We start from the raw sequence: 17,783 nt of genomic DNA on the forward strand, positions 1-17,783 counted from the left end.
GGGGCATGTGACCCAGCCGGCCACAGCAGTTGGCCTAGGATGGCAGGTTCCTAAGCAGGGCCAGTGAGACTCTTCACTGATTTTTAATAGATGGTTGTTGAGAAATAGAAGGGCCTGGATTGTAAGCCCTAAGAGTGTAAGTTTCTGTCTTTAGCAGTCGACTTTGTTGTAAAGTCAACAGTCTTGACTGTTGAAAGGAGCATTAAGCCTGACATCATTACATTAGCTCCCAGATTTACCTTGCCTAAAGCAAAACATCTTTCTTACAGAAGCTGATAAACCACTTTTTAAAATTCAAGCTAGTTTGAATTTTATTTGTTACCTATAACCAACAAGGGTGTAGGATGCTCTTCTTTATTCCTAGCCAAAATCTCACTTCCTCTAAGAGAACATTCCTGCTCCCTTGGTTGGAATTAACCTTTCCGTCTCCTACGCTTCTGTGACTCTTGTTTTATATCAGCCAATGTTTACATTGAAGCCTGTTTTATATACATATATACATGAGATGTGTATTAATTTATCTGTCCTTATGTAGAAACTGTGAGTTCCTCCAGGACATTTGTCTTTGTGAATTATTTGAAAGCCCCACTGTGTCTAATACAGTGCTAGGCTCCTACCATTTACTCAGTAAAAGTTTAACAATTTGAATTGAATTGAATCACTACAATCAAATGATCTATTTTCTCTGTGGGAGCCATCAATAAATGTTCCTGTTCTTCACTCTACTAACCTCTGAATAAGAAGCATGAGGAGATCAAAAGTGATTTAAAGAAAAAAATCAAAATTATCTAATTTGGTTGTTCAAAATATCACATTAAGCACTTATTTTATAATTTTCTGCTCAATTTTATCCACAAAGACAAACTGTTGTGCCCTGTTTGGCCATTAGTAGATCTGGAAGATTTGTGGACAAAGGCTATACTTCCCCTTAGTTTAAAGTCCCTGTTTATTGTTTTCTGTTTAATGAGCCTTGGGTCACTCAGCCTAAAGCTAGTCACAGAGAGGAATAACCAAGCATCTTTAGGTGTTGTTCAGACCCCAACCACAACACCTTTAAAAGTGAATATTGAAAACAAGTTGAGAAACAAACCCTTTTTTTAAAAAAAAGTAAACTATTTTCATAAAAATAGTTCCCATTCAGTGTGGAAAATTGAAGATGGACAGATAAGCAAAAGAAATAAAATATAGTTGCATGTAATTCTATCACACAGAAATAATCATTGATATTGTGAGGTATGTCCTGCCTAATTGTTTTCCTTTCTCTCTGTGCATACATCTGTACAAAAGGTTTATTTATTTCAAATAATGTTTTAAAGTTTGAGTTTTTTTTTAAACTTAGCATAACATGAACATGTTTTCTTGTCATCAGTTTTCTGCAATTGCACCATTTTAAATGTCAAGATTATATGGAAATACTATAGTCTACTTAACCAGTCATTAAATCTTTGAAATCTAGGTAGATTGCCATTTTTGCTGTTTATAAGCAGCTCTCCTGGCTAAAACCTTGTATATACCCATGATTATTTCCTTATGATTAATTTCTTAAGTATAATTATTGAGCTAAAGTTATTAATATTTCTCAAGGTTTCTAACAAGTCTTGACAAATTATAGCAAGAATAACAACATTGTTTTCTTCTAGTAAACAATGGATTAAAAATCCTCAGTTGGATATTGCTGCCTTGGTCTCATTTTGGAAAAATATATTTAAGCTTCTAATTTGATGAGCAAAATCACACAACTTTAATGTTCCAGATATATATATACACATATATATATATATGTGTATATATATATATGTATATATATATATATATATATATATACAGCAATTGTAGAAGAAGGAAAAAAATAAATGGCATTGTTTTGAGGGCCATGGTGATTGCCACCAATCAAATGCTTCTCTGGAAACCCTGTTTCTAGAAAATATTTCAATATATCTATTTGGTGTGGCTTGGCAGTAAGTCTAGGTTGAATATAGGGTCCAATTTTGGACCCCATATGAGAATTCATACAGGGGAAATCCACCTTGGACATCATCTGACTCAGTCTAACAGAACCTGGGCCCCATCTTCTGCTTCCATAACACAGTTCCATACACAGCAGTATGGTGAGGCCTGAATGTATTCCCTAAATAAGTTTGCTCCATTATTAATGCTGAAGCCTAAAAGCCCAATGATATTAAGACTTTAATGGTAACAAGTAAGATGAGAGTGGAGAAAAACTGAAAATGTATCCAAAAAACCCCCAAAAAACACATCTAAGAAATAGAGACCCAATGCGGACATTCTGAAAGGCAAAAACCAAGTCTAGTTTTATTTTTAGTGAGGCAACTGAGAGGAGGAAGGCCTGTGAGACAGAAATTTTCAGCAAGTGGAAAAAGAGGATGTTGGCAGAAGGCCTTGGCAACCACTGGGCTAGGATAATTATCCAATTACTATGCATTTACTCAGACAGTTGGCTTCTAGATTACAAAGCTTTCCAGGGTAAACTAGCCATTATTTCATCAGGTTTCTCTAAACTACTGATTTGCATGTGTGAACTTCCCTGCTGTGAAACCAGATTCTAACCTGGCTAATGGAGTCAAACCGCAAGCTGCACCAATACCACAGCTAGACAGCAAGGGTTTTTAACTAATCTTGGAGCTAAATGCCCAAGTTACTGAGAACTGCCCAGAAACATTCCAGGCCAGAAGACGTTAATGTGGACAGTCCTGTGTCAGTGCAGGGCTGTCCATCCCTTTGCAGAAAGTAAGATTTGGACTCTGGGACAGACTTCTCAGCATGGGCAAGAGGAAGACCAGAGCCAGGAGAGATGAGTGAAGGTTGGACCAGAGACTGTGGTCAAATTTGAGAAGATTCAGAGGCCTCTTAAAAAGAAAGACGGTTGAGAAATTCATCTCAAACTTTGTTTTGACTAATAATAGGAAAGTAAAGTGCTAATATTGACATCCTTGGATAAAAGGTAGATCGTCGACCAAGGGTCCCTGCCTTTGTTTCTCTTATCTGTCTCAACACAGGGTAGGCAGAAAAAAAGTTACCTGGTAGGGGTTGGAGGTGGTTTTCAGGTCCTCTTTCCTTTCCTACTTTAGAATTTTATGTCAAATACTTAGAGGACAAATAGTACTGCTAGGAATAGCCCTTCTGAGCTGAAGATTCAGTAAGTTTTATGATCCTTCGGGAATTCCTTTTAAAAGTATAGAATAAACATTGACTTATATTGTGAAAACACAGGAGGAAGTAATTTGGAAATTGTTTGGAACAACCAGTGAGATTATAAAAGAAATATGCAAAATTTTTATGCACCCAGGTTAGCCAAAACTTTATGTTTAAGGGCTTCGGACTAAGCACAATGAATGGGATAAACATTTCTGAGCTTTGATCTCTTAAGTACTTACTGTGTGTGTGTGTGTGTGTATTACACATGTGTTTATCCTTTCTTCTCTCTGCATACTCAGACTCAGAGCTTATCAGATATAAAAACCAACCAGTTTTCATGCATGACTGAAGCACTATGCTGTACACCAGAAACTGACAAACATTGTAAACTGACAATACTTCAATAAAAAGTTTTTTAAAAACCCAACAGGTGAAAAACCAACCAAACAAAACTCTTAACCTTTTCAACAGAACATCCATTCCCTCTAGCTCTAATATCTGAAAGAAAGTACTGATATTAGAAAGGACTTGCTCAACATTTATCAACTCTTTTTCCACTTAATAACACAAGTGCCAGGTTCTAATTTTGTATAACACAACCAGAGACTAGGAAAGTCCTGGACTCACTAAAAATCATTTTGAAAAGTTAGGAGAGGCTTTTAAATTTTCTTGCTTGAGATGATACATGAAGGAAGAAATGAAAAATGAGACAAAAGTGTGAAAAAAAGATACAACAGGCAGGTGCGTGATGGCGGTTTGGTGTAAGGCAGGAACTAGGGACCAAACTGTATGACGTAGAGCAAATACCGATGAAGTTTTTCTGTGTCATGAATTCTGGGGTTTCCAGGGTTTGGTCATTTCTCTACTGACATTCCCACACCTTCTCCCTTATTTTAGCCCTCTGATTACCAGATCAGATAAATCATGACTCTCCTTACAATTTTCAATGGTTTCCCATCCCAAACACGTAAAGTCAGTGCCCCTGGCTTGGAGCTCTCCACACCTTGCACACCTGTCCTGCTTTATCTCCAGCATCTTGGCCCTCCAAGCCCTCAACATGCTATTCATACCATGATTCCTTCCTCAGGCTACCTCCTCGGAATCCAGTAATGATAGTAAAAGGACAACAGAAGGTTAAAATTGCACACGTCCTGCCTCAATTTCACTTAGAGAACCAATTCCTTAGCTATCAAATACCAAAGTGAGTATGAGATGGCTTGCCATGTGCAGAACTTAAAAAGGAAATGTCACTCAACTGTTTTAAAATCAGCACTGTTGACCTCATGCCCAGAGCACCTAAAAGTGGTGGCTTGAACTTGGCCTGAACCTGTACTTTCTCAGGCTCTGGGGGCAAAGGATGCAGAAGTGTTTTCCACAGACCACATGTTGACCCTGAGGGAGGGAGCAGGTGGGAGCTCACCTCTGATTCTGTCTACAGGACAGAAGAGCAGAATAGGGAGGTAAACTGTGGATGCCTAGCCACTGAGGGAGGAGTAGCAAGTCACCAGCTAGAATAGAGATACAGTCCGGGGATTCAGAGAGAATCCCCCAGCCCGCCTCACCGCCAATGTCATGGCAATTGACACACACGGGAAGGCCACATGAAAGCACCTATAAGGGAGCCATGTTATTACATCCGGATGGTCCAGAGAACATGAAGCCAGACTGTGATGGTGCCAGTTCAGGTAGACCTCGCCTCTCCCGTTCTGCCCTCCCCGCCCACCCTCCTGGGGTGGGAAGCTGGCTGGTGAGCGGATGTCTGGGGATGAGGAGGAGCGGCTTCAGGAGAAACAGGGAAGAAGCCACCCATGGCCCCTTTTCCCGCTACACGTTTCCCAGTGAAGCAGGCCTGACCTGGGGAGAGCTGATGCCAAAGTCTGAATTCAGATTAGTATCTGAGACTGATATGCTAATTTCTGAGTTGAGGCTGTGTGTGTCTTAAGGTCTATGACTGAAGTGTGAGAGAAAACTCACGGGCCCTTAGAGTTTTCATCCAGAGGCGGCACAGGGCTTCCCCATTATATGCATTTGGAGGAGCTGATGGGAGGCAGATTTAGAGTTGTCTTCTGATTATACAAGTCACGCTTGTTCAGCATACTGGTTGTAACAGTAATTCCTGTTTATTGAGTACTCATGTGCCAGGGAGTCTGCTGGATTTTTAACATACATTGTTCTATTTATTCTTTACAAAATACTGTTACTATACCTATATCTTTCATTGAAGAAACCGTATTTCAGAGAGGTTAAAAGACTTGCTCAAAGCCACACAGTTGTGAGTCTCAGAGCCAAGGTCAGGCATAGGGCTGCCTGACTCGAGTGTTCCGGAGTTTAACTGCTACTCTAGGTCGCCTCTCTGTTTTGATGGGCTACCTTGGAGTGATTCCTCAGTACTCGATCAGGACACAGCTCCTCCAGGCACAGCGAAGGCACTCTGCTCCCATGGTAACCAGCATATACCTCGATCATGGTACTTAATCACAATCGGGTGAAATGTTCCATTCACGTGTTTGGCTCTCACACTTGACTGACATCCTTGAGGCCAACTACTCTACTGTATTCATCTCAGTCTCTCCAGCTTTTAGTTCTCAGCACCCATGTTAAGAAAACCATGCAAAAAGATAACCAAGGAGAAAAAGCAAGTCAGTTTTTATCAGGATAGGTATTCACGTGGGTTTCACTGCACTAAAAAGACCAGTGGTTAAATCCGCAGGCTTTGGAACTTGGCTACTTGTTTTTAAATGCCATTTTTGCCACATCCTAGCTGTGTGACTTCGGGTGAGTTACTTAACCCCTCTCTGCCATGGGTTTCTCGTTACTAAAGAGGGAATATTTCAACCTGTTTCATGAGTCAGTGTGAGGATTATATGAACTGATATAAATAAGTTGTTGAGAATAGTGCCTGGTACATAATAAGTGCTCAGCTGTTATTATTATTATTATGTAGCTATAGAATGAATTTTCACCAAACTGCTAATTGAAACAAGCAGACCCCAAAATAGACAAACGTGTTCTAAATGTTCATTGATCTGTTGAATGATGAATAATTCCCCATAAATAATCATGGGCTTGCTAGTGCTTTCATCCAGAGGCAGGGCAGGTTTTCCCCTCGTAGGTCACATAATAATGTTAGGTTTTGATCAGAGTGAGATGAGAAGCCATTTTGGACAGATTTGAGTAGAAGAGGGACATGATCTGACTTACATATTTAAAAGAATCACTCTAGCTCCAATCACTTGGCTGGACAAGGGTGGAGAAGAGAGATGGGCTGGGAGGCAGGTACAATAATCTAGGTGGTTGCTTATGGGTTCTTGAATCAGAATGGGAGCACTGGAGGAGCTGAGAAGTGGTCTAATTCTGGATAACTTTGAAGGCAGACCTAATAGAATTTGCTGATAGATTCAATAGAAGGTTTAAGAGAAAGAGAAAAGTTAAGAATGACTCCAAAGTTTTTGCCCAAGCAACTGGAAAAAATGGAAAAGTTCTCATTTACCAAGGTGAGAACTGCAAGGGGAGAAAATTTTTTTAGAGAAAATGAGGAGCTCCATTTTGACACGTTAAATTTGAGATGCTTTGTAGACAATCAAGAAGAGGTTTGAGTGGAGAGGTGGATAAAAACAAAGCAAGCCTTCAGAGAAAATGTCCAGGCTGGAGATACAAATCTGTGAACCATCAACATGTAGGTGGGATTTAAAAGCGTGAAACTAGATCGGATCCTCAACAGAGGGAATGGAGACAAAGGAGAGAAGAGGACCGATGCTGAGCCCTGAGCTACATCAGAGTTTGCAGGTGAGGATCAACCAGCAGAGACTGAGGAACCATCGGAACAGGAGGGAGGAAGCCGGGTGTAGGGGGAGCCCCGAAACACAGAAAGAGATAGCTTTTCTGTCAAATGCTGGTAACAGGTCCAAGAAGTCAGCACCACCTTCTGCTAATATCTAAAGCAATTGTTTGCTACCTAAGTAATTAGCATAACTAATCATGAACTGCCTTCTGTCGTGATCATTTCTAGCATCGCCTTGAAATATATCTTTGATTGTTATTTGGCTTTTTATGTGTTTATGAGTCATTTTCTTGACCAGTTTATAAACTCTTTTAGGGCAGGACTGTGACATAAATTTCCTTGATTTCTATGCAGAATTCGACAAAGGGAACTGCATGCAATAGACACTTGACAAACATTTAATCTTTTAATTTGCATATTCATCTAAAATATGACATTCTCCATGAAATATTGCCCACTTAATCTGTCTGGAAGGATCTGTCCCTTATGTGAACTCCAAATGCATTTATTGCCTGCACTTATCGATTATTGCTTTGCATTACAAGTATCTTTCATAGCTATGAATCTTGTCACCTCTAACTAGGGACTGGTAGTCTTTTGATGGCAAAGGATGAGTTTCACATGTTTTATGTACTCCAAATGGCCTAACACTAATTATTAATTAACCCATGTAATCATTGACCTTGTCTGTATCTAAAGTGGCCTAAATAAATGTTTATTAATAAATACCTGTTTCCCCAATATGTGCTTCCTTCTGACCTAGTATTTATTCTTTGGAGTCCAGGATTCATGGCCCTGTACTGATACGCACAGCTTTGTTCATCTACATCTGCGCCAAGCTGCCCCACATCTGGCATTTCATTAGAGAGGTATAATGCATCATTATAACAATCACAGCCACTGAAATTTTGCTGCTTATCTTCACAAATACAAGCAAATTAAAATAGTGGCTTATGCATCTCAGTTCTGAGAAGTGAGGTGATGAGCACAAGATTGTGTTCCCCAGGCTGAAGGGATAACTTTCCGAGATATTAAAACAGATTTGTGTATCACATCTCTCTTTTGCAATTCTGAGCTTTCCAACCTCTGTACTGAAATGGAAAACGCATTTATTTATCTCCTCACTTGGCCCAGCAGGTTTTGATCTGGACTGTAGATTATAAAAATTACAGAAAACTGAAGTCACCCTAATCTGGAGCTTATGAGGTGCTTCATAAATGTAACAACTTGGGGGAGAGTTTCCATCATAAAACTGTTTTTTGTTTTTTTTTTTTTTGAGCTAAGGCATTCTGAACAAGCAAAGATAAGAGGTTTTTTTTACCTATAAAAAGAAGTTTCATATACTAGAATATTGATGTATCACTTCCATACCCAACAGAATCTGAATCCAATCTGACAGCAAACTGTCTTCCAAGATGACAAAACAGAAAGGTCCCTCCCAGGGAAATTGGGAACGTGAACAGTGACGACTCAGTGTCAGCACTTGAGAAAGTAGCCAGTTACAAGTTGTATGTTAATTAACACAGTGACTTTGTGCTTGGCAGCACCATTTACTTACATGATTTTTATTTTTAAATTTAATGTTTCACCACTATAGCCTTTTCCACCACTTAGGAACTTCTCTGATTAACAAACTTTTTAAAAAGGGACACTTCGCTGAGTTTTTTAAACTTTTCTAATGTGACATCAATTATTTGACCTTATAATGAAAGAACAATGGCCCAGGTTATGTAATAAATGTTGAGATTCCACAAAGAGGGTGAAAATTAAATCTTTGATTTTAAAAAATACAGAATTCTAACCTAGCCATATAGATCATGGGATTCTTCATTGTGATCTGATCTTAATAACCATGAAAACCAGTATTTTTAGAGGATTGAAGAACATGTACATCAATGTTTAAAGCAGATTTCCAGCAAGAGTATAATATTTTAAAATCAGCACATTAGCTCAGAAAAGCCAGTACAACACAGAATCAGAAATTCAAATGCATTTCTTTTGAGTCATTGCTCCCAGGATCTCAATTACAGTTTGCAGGAATTGCTTGATTTTCTCATATATTTATTTAATATAGCAACTAAAATAAAGTGCTATGCTTTCTGACTTTCTAGGCAGCTTTTTTTCCCCCACATTATCAGCCTGGCTTTTATCTCTGTACCCACTCTGTGAAGTCCTATGACTGAGGAGTTTGACCACTGGAACTCCTGGACTCTACAGGGGAAGGGACTATCTGAGTAAGAGCTGCAAGTGGAGAGAGGGACTTAGTTGGCATTTTCCTCCACTTGTTTACAGTCCATAAGAATTTCTGGTATCCTAAGCATGGCACTAGAAAGAGCCAAGATATATGGGAGGTTATTATATACTACAGAGTTTCTTCTAAACAGCTTAATGTGTACCCTTATCCTAAAAATGTATTCTCTACTTCTCTGAAATCACAATAAAAAGAGAATTAATTGGAAAGTTTGTCAGAGTCAACAAGGTGGAGTCATAGAAAAAGTTTTTATCCTTGTATATAAAATTTTACATATGTATTTACAAGGATAAATATAGTTAAAGAGAGAAAGGAAGAGAGAGAAAGAAAAAAATACGGGCATGTACATTTTTTAAATTAAACTTTTTATTTTAAAATAATTGTAGATTCACATGAAGTTTAAAAAATATACGTGCCCTTTACCCAGTTCTCCTAATTGTAGTATCTTGCAAGATTATGTGTGCATTGAATTTTGATACGGTATTATAGGACATATTATGAACAAAGTATGATGATTGTTTGCATAAATAAGGCATGTCTATGGGAAATCAACATTTGATTCCACTTAGATCAAGGCAATTTCGTGGAGGAGACAGGGTTTTAGAAAGTAGTAGATTTCAAGAAAGTTACAGTTAGTGACGGAAAGTGAAATATGTTTGAGGGCCAGAATACAATCTGAAAATTTTGGAAGTTAGCAGAGACAAGAATAGTGGCTAGGTGATTCTATGAGGCCAGAATTATCCTAATACCAAAACCAGACAAAGACTTTAATTACAAAAGAAAACTATGGACCAATATCACTCATGAACAGAGACACAGAAATCCTCAACAAAATACTGGCAAATCAAATTCAACAATGTATTAACAAAATTATACACTATGACTGAGTGAGATTTATCCCAGGTATACAGTGATGTTCAACATTCAAAAATCAATTAATGTACTCGATCACATCAACAGGTTAAATAAAAAAAAGGACAAAAAATCACATGATCATATGATAGATACAAAAGAAGCATTTGACAAAATCCAATATTCATTTGTGATAAAAATTCTCAATAAACTAGGAATAGAGAGGAATTTCCTCAACTTGATAAATAATATCTACTAAAAAACCTACAGCTAATTTAGTGGTGAGAAACTTGAAGCTTTTTTACCAAGATCAAGTACAAGGCAAGGATGTCCTCTTTCACCACTCATTTGCAACATTGTACTGGAAGTTCTGACTAATGCAATAAGACAAGAAAAGGAAATAAAATGTAGGCAGATTGGGAAGGAAGATGTAAAGCTGTCTATGATCATAGATGACACTACTGTCTATGTAGAAAATACAAAAGAATCAACAACAAAAAAGCCCTAGAACTAATAAGTGATTATAGCAAGTTTGCAGGATACAGGGTTAATATACAAAAGTTAATAACTTTCTTATATACCAACAAAGAATAAGTGGAATTTAAAATTAAAAACACAACACTATTTACATTAGTACCCCCCAAAATTACTTACCTATAAATCTAACAAAATATGTACAAGACCTATACAAGGAAAGCTAAAAAACTCTGATGAACATAATCAAAGAAGAACTAAATAAATGGAAATATATTCCATTTTCATGGATTGGAAGACTCAATATTGTCAAGATATTAGTTCTTCTCAACTTAATCTATAGATTCAATGTAATCCTAATCAAAATCCCAACAGTTCTTTTGTGGTTATTGATAAACTGATTTTAAAGTTTCTATGAGAGTCAAAAGGCCTAGAATAGCCAACACAATATTGAAAAGGAAAAACAATGTTAGAAGACTGACACTACCTGACTTCAAGACTTACTATTAAGCTATACAGTTCAAGACAGTATGGTATTAGTGAAAGAACTGACAGATTAATGGGACAGAACAGAACCCAGAAATAGTTCCACATAAATAAATTTCACTGATCTTTGACAGTGGAACAAAGGAAATACAATGGAGCAAAGAGAATCTTCTCAACAAATGGTGTTGGAACAACTGGACATCCATGTGCAAAAAAATGAATCTAGATATAGACTTTACACCCTTCACAAAAGTAACTCAAAATGAATCTCAGACATATATATAAAATGCAAAACTATTTAAACACAAACCTAGAAGATAAATAAGAGAAAACCTAGATGACTTTGGGTATGGTGATGACTTTTTAGGCACAACAACAAAGGCACAATCCATGAGAGAAAGAATTGTTAAGTTGGACTTTATTAAAGTGAAAAACTTCTCCATGAAAGGCATTATCAAGAGAATGAGAAGACAAGCCACAGGCTGGGAGAAAATATTCATGAAAGATACATCTAAGAGAGGACTGTTATTCAAATATACAAAGAGCTCTTAAAACTCAGTAATAAGAAAACAAACAACCCAATTTAAAAAATGAGTCAAAGTTACTAAGAGACACCTCACCAAAGAAGATATACAGATGGCAAATAAGCATATGAAAGTATGTTCCACATCATATGTAATCAGGGAAATTGCAAATTAAAACAAGACACCATTACACACCTATTAGGATGGCCAAAATCCAGAACAATGACAATGCCAAATGCTGGTGAGGATGTGATACAAAAGGAACTCTCATTAATTACTAGTAGAATTGCAAAATGATACAGCCCCTTTGGAAGGCAATTTGGTGGTTTCTTACAAAACTAAACATGTTCTTACCATACAATCCAACAACTGAGCTCCTTGGTTTTCACCCACATGAACTGAAAACTTATGTCCACACAAAACCTGCACATGGTTTTTTAGCAACTTTATTCATAGTTGTCAAAGCTTGGAAGCAGCCATGTTGCCCTTCCATAGGTGAATGGATAAATAAACTGTGGTACATCCAGACAGTGGAATACTATCCAGCCCTAAAAGGAAATGAGCTATCAAGCCAGGAAAAGACATGAAAGAACCTTGAATGAATATTGCTAAGTGAAAGAAGCCAATCTGAAAAGACTACATACTGTACGATTCCAACTATGATATTGTTGAAAAGCAAAACTATGGAGACAATAAAAATATCAGTGGTTGCCGTCACTTGGGGGTGAGGAGGAATGAATAAGCAGAGCACAGAGGATTTTTAGGGTAGTAAAAATACTCTCCATGGTAGTGTAATGACATGTCATTATACATTTGTCAAAACCCACAGACAACACGAAGCGTGAACCATAAGATAGACTATGGACTTCGGGTGGTAATGATGTGTCAGTGTAGGGTCATCAGTTGTAATGAAACTAACACTCTGGAGGAGAATGTTGATAATGGGGGAAGTTACGCAGATGTGGGGCCAAGGAGTATACGGGACATCTCCCCTTGACTTTGCTGTGAACCTGAAAGTGCTCTAGAAATATAAAGTCTTAAAAAAATAGAGTAGCTGGGTGATAGATAAAAACAAGAGGGAAAAAATTACATGGTTGCCTATTAAGGAAAAAAAAAGACTTATATTCTGGCAGCAGTAAAAGTCTTTAGTGAAGGTAACAGAGAAGACAATTTTAACAAGAGTCTTATAACACAAAAATTCATGACAAAAGATATTTGCTTGCCTATGATTTCCTCTGTTATGCAGGCAAAGTTTTTAGTAAATAGCTTTGAGAAGCCTAATTTATCTGCCTATCTATCTATAAATGAAAGCAGGGTATATTTTAATAATTACTAGGTAAAATATTTCTGTCTTGGTTCTTTTATTTTGTATTTCAGTGAATTAGCATGACTAATTCTGTTCTTTGTTCTGTGAGAGTAGCAAAATTTCATTACACTTCATTATCTGATTCTTCTTAAGGAGAAGTGGGAGTCTGAGAGCTGGACTGGGGAGGAGACTGGGGTAGGGGGAGATTCAGACGGAACTGAGAGTGATCTTGGAGAGTGCATCCAAGGAGTGAAGCTAGAACTGAGAGACAAGCAGGCAGTCCATCAGGTCTGCTGCACAGCGTCTGTGCTCTGTGTAACTCCTGGGAGCACCATTTATACTGGGAGGCAGCCAGGGACTGGATAGTGAAGTCGAATCCAGGTTTGAGGGGTCAAGACAGACACCAGGGACGTCCAACCAGAAACTTCAGATGAGAGGCGGGAAATGGAAGCCTGAGTGATTCCCAGAACATGTGCTGAAGCTACAGCCCCCTTTATATAGAAGAGCTATGGGCTCCTTCTGGAGAGGAGAGAGCCCTTAAAAACACAGCGAACTCCAGAGGAATATAAAAGTCATTCACCAAACGAAAATGTAATCACTATAGCTTAACATTCACAGGACATCCATTGGGCCGTGGCCTTCTTTTTGTTATATACAGATTTTCATGGTACTACAGTATTCAAACAGTATTTTAATTATTATAATGCTTTTATACCCCCAACCCCGGTCTCCCTTCAGAGATGCTTTAAGTCTACTCGATGCTCCCAAGGTGACGAGCACTCCTCACGCATAAGCTTCTCTATCAGGATTGACATCATAGTTTAAGCTACAGCAGCTTCACTCAGGTCGGGGCAGGAGCAGGAGGCTGAATTATTCCCTGTGCCCTGTGGTCCCTTTGAAATAAAAGGGCAAGTTAAAGATCTGTCCTCTCTAATTCCGTTTTCCATGTTCTCCTATTTCAGGTGTTGCCTCACCCACCTTGGATGCCATAGGTCACACATGTCACACAGAACGGCTGCCACCACTGAAACACCCCACTACTAACCTCGACTTGCATGCTAAAGCTGTGGGCACCATTTTCCATTTGGGGGCTCTGCGTCTGGGGAAAGCTTGATACTGTTCTCCTCAAATTTATGGCCCCTCAATAAAGAAAAGAAAATATTTTCTATTTAAGTTAATATTTGTTATTTGTGGTTTAAAATAAAACATGCAAAAATATATTCTTCAGGGGGAAGAGGTTCCCTAAGGGTTTATGTGGTATGATTACAATTTCACAAGATATTTGGTGTGTCTGTATAAGCCTAGACATAAACCAAAATATTTATCGTGCTTATTTCTACCTGATACAGCTATAGGTGATTATATTTTGTCTATGTATTTTTCTAAGAAAAATTATTTACAAAATTGCAGCCATAAAGGGTACCCAAATTTTAACAGAAAATTCCAACTGAGCTCTTGTCAATACAAGATTATTGGCCCTTTTTTTCAGAAAACACAAAACAGCAAGTATAATTAGATCAAGAATGAGCAAATCCAAAATAAATACATATAACTCTCTTATTGTGTAAATAAAAATCAACTTAATGTGTATTCAAACATATACACTTGTGAATAGAATACCCTTGGAAGGGTAAAAAGAAGCTGGTAATGGTGTTTGCCTCTGGAAAAGGAAACTGAGTAGCTATAAGACATTATCGGGTCCTTCAGATCTTTGGTATTTTTGTATTATGTGAATTTTACAAGTTCAAAAACTAATTAAAACAAAGAAAAATTAAACATGTATTTAAAGTCCTCTATTCTTTTCAATCACTTTTTGGTCCTTTCCTTACACATAAAACCATTTTCTATTGTTAGGTTAATTTGCTCTGGTTTTGATTTATTTTGACTTACTTCCAAAAATGTAGATAGAGTCTCTCCTATAGCCAGCCCTATGTGGATAATAAATAACTAAAACCAGTTTTCCCACTAAATGTCTCAACACTGAATGACGTGGATAATTTTTGTCTTCTTTGCAAAACCTCTCCCAATGCTGCCACTAAAAAAGATGTAGCTGCTAGGTTTGACCCTGCTTTCAGTAAGGTGAAGTTTTGTTTATTGAAGAGCCTTGAAGTTACGATCAAGGTTGGAACCACAATTATCACAAAACAGTTCAGTTAAGGGCTAGGTGTAGACTTTGATTTGCACACTGATTCATCCATGCAAGTTCACTCAGAATAGCAAAGAGCTTTTTTCAGTTTTCAACTTTCTTCTTCCAATTGCCACACTTCTGTAAACTGACTCATCCTTCAGGAACTTAAAAGACATGGATCAGATGCAGAGAGAGAAGATATGGAGGCAGTCCAACACAACAAAGACAGTCTTCCCAACAAGAGCAAAGACCTGGATCAGATGACTTCCCAATGTCCCTTTCCAGCCTAACTTGTACATGTGAAATATTTATTTATGTTGCCTCAGGTTTCGCTAAGCCTAGTGTGCAGATCATTTCTGTGGTAACATGAAAACTGTGTGTTAATTAATAAATTTTGATACTACCCGATGACAGGTGGCTTGTGTGCTAAGACTGTGGTATTTAAATGGCTACGAGGGAAGAGAGGACATGGAGGAGCTAATGAACGATGAAAAGGTGGTAAAGTTGGTGAACTGGTGGCATAAATTAACTACCTCGGCACTCATATAAATGTCCAAGTCATCGGAATTCCTGAGTATTTATTTTCTTAATCAAAGGTTAAAAGCTTTAAGAAGTGGGGAAAAGGTGGATCTGACACTAGAAACCTCAAACTAATTGCCATTACAACATCAGTGGAGAGGACACACAGGCTACTGGACTGCAACTAAATTCCACGATGAGGAAGACAGCACTGAAAGGTAGCTAAACAAATGGAAGAGCCGGATGTGAACAGTCAACAAGCCGAACAGAATAAGGAAGGAAATATGAGTTAGAAGTGTGAGAACGGTAATTCCAAGTAAGAGAACAGAAGTTAAACACGCCAAATAAATAAACTACAGGTCACCAAAACACAAATACTTTATTTCACATGGTCTGAAACACCAATTCTTAGAATTGCTCATCAGAGTTACACAGGAAGCAAAAAATAAGGAAGAAAAAAAAGCAAAAAGACAAAAATTAGAGCACATAAATGAGTATAGCTCAGCAATGGCCTTTATACTGGCGAGGTCAGTTTAACTCACTAGGGTAGTAGATGGCTTAACATTGAGAACATTTTCATAGTGAATAAACTTCTTATCCCATTTGATACAAAAACTTTTGATTATGAATTCAAAGGAGGGCATTTTCTTACATATGTAATCTTTTTTATCGATCATTAACTCATCATAGGGACAGAGTTTTGGTAAGCTGTGCTTATTTTGAAACATGTCTTTGTCACATGCTTTTATACATATTAAATATTTCATATTCAACTTAAAAAGAGAAAAATAAAGACAGAGAATATAGACAACATTTTTAGGATCAAGAGAGAGGTTTTTTGTTGTTGTTGTTCCTGTTTTTTTAAGATAACAGATGACAGATAATGATGAGAATGATCCAACAGGGAGAGTAAAATCAATTATGCAGAAGAGAAAAAGGACACTGGGAGGAGTGAAATTCTGGAGTAAGCTTAAGGGGATAGAATCGTGCACTGGCAGAGAGGTTATCCTTAATTAGAAGCAGGATCCATTGACCAGGTTACATGGGTAGAGATGCAGATAGGTTGGTAGATTGGGTGATGAGAGTGTGTACATCTTATTCTGTCTGTTTTCTCAATGAAATGATGAAAAAGTTCATTTGTCTTTTTTTTCTTTAGATTCCACACATAAGTGATGTCATATGGTATTTTTCTTTCTCTTTCTGGCTTACTTAGAATGTCAATCTCCAGGTCCAACCATGTTGCTGCAAATGGCATTATTTTATTGTTTTTTATGGCTGAGTTATACACACACACACACAGCTTCTTTATCCAGTCATCAGTCGATGAACATTTAGGTTGTTTCTTTGTCTTGGCTATTGTATATAGTGCTGCTATGAACATTGGGGTACATGTATCTTTTTGAATTAAGGTTCACTCTGGATATATGCCCAGGAGTGGGATTGCTGTATGTCAGCAGCCTTAAGTGAGTATGCCATGGGGCCCAGGCGCAAGTTCACAATGGCTTGCACCTGGTAAGAGGTAAATGTACGCATGCGCCGGTAGCGTGACTCAGCATTATGAACAATACGCATGCGCCACTTGCATTCTAAAAGGACTAGTGCGTACACCTGGGCGCAGGGACCACCTGCTTGTACTGCAATGGAGTGCTGTTTTGCTCTATGTCGGCTCCTCGCGCCTTTTTCCAGTTGGGCAGCTCACCTCTTCGAATCCCTCTCCAGCCTCCCTCAGCTGACACTGTATCATATGGTAAGTCTAGTTAGTGTTTTGAGGAATCTCTATACTGTTTTCCATAATGGCTGCAGGCTGCACTAAACTGCATTCCTACTAACAAGGTAGGAGGGTTCCCTTTTCTCCATATCCTCTCCAACATTTATCATTTGTGGACTTTTGAATTTACAAAACAGAAACAGACTCACAGACATAGAAAACAAACATAGTTACCAGGTGGGCAAGGAGGTGGGAAGGGATAAATTGGGAGTTTGAGATTTGCAGATACTAATATATATAAAATAGATAAACAAGTTCATACTGTATAGCACAGGGAATTATATCTTGTAGAGTCTTATGGTGAAAAAGAATACGAGGACAAATATTTGTATGTTCATGTATGACTAAAGCATTACATTGTACACCAGAAATTGACACAACATTGTACTGACCATTCTTCAGTAAAAATATATATTAAAAAAAAGAAATGATGAAAAAGGATATTAGCTGAGAGTTAGGAGAAAAGAGGAAGGATTTGAGGTGCAAGGAGCAAGAAGATATAAGCGTCTCTTCAGAGACATTACTGGGGGCCCCACTT

At 37.9% G+C, this 17,783-nt stretch overlaps 2 protein-coding genes across 14 annotated transcripts in view; one reads left to right on the top strand and one right to left on the bottom strand.

Moving 5' to 3' along the window:
* Window positions 1-14,008, top strand: part of INTS12 (integrator complex subunit 12) — a 109,702-nt gene extending 95,694 nt beyond the window's left edge. For all 13 annotated transcript variants that reach the window (XM_074342866.1, XM_074342875.1, XM_074342825.1 and 10 more), the window contains one exon: window positions 13,793-14,008. The gene's annotated coding sequence lies outside the window, so the exon portion shown is untranslated. The remainder of the gene's footprint in view (window positions 1-13,792) is intronic.
* Window positions 1-17,783, bottom strand: part of ARHGEF38 (Rho guanine nucleotide exchange factor 38) — a 112,958-nt gene that overhangs the window by 67,825 nt on the left and 27,350 nt on the right. The window lies entirely within an intron of this gene.

This window comes from Camelus bactrianus, chromosome 2 (assembly GCF_048773025.1).
Source record: "Camelus bactrianus isolate YW-2024 breed Bactrian camel chromosome 2, ASM4877302v1, whole genome shotgun sequence".
Taxonomy (NCBI): domain Eukaryota; kingdom Metazoa; phylum Chordata; class Mammalia; order Artiodactyla; family Camelidae; genus Camelus; species Camelus bactrianus.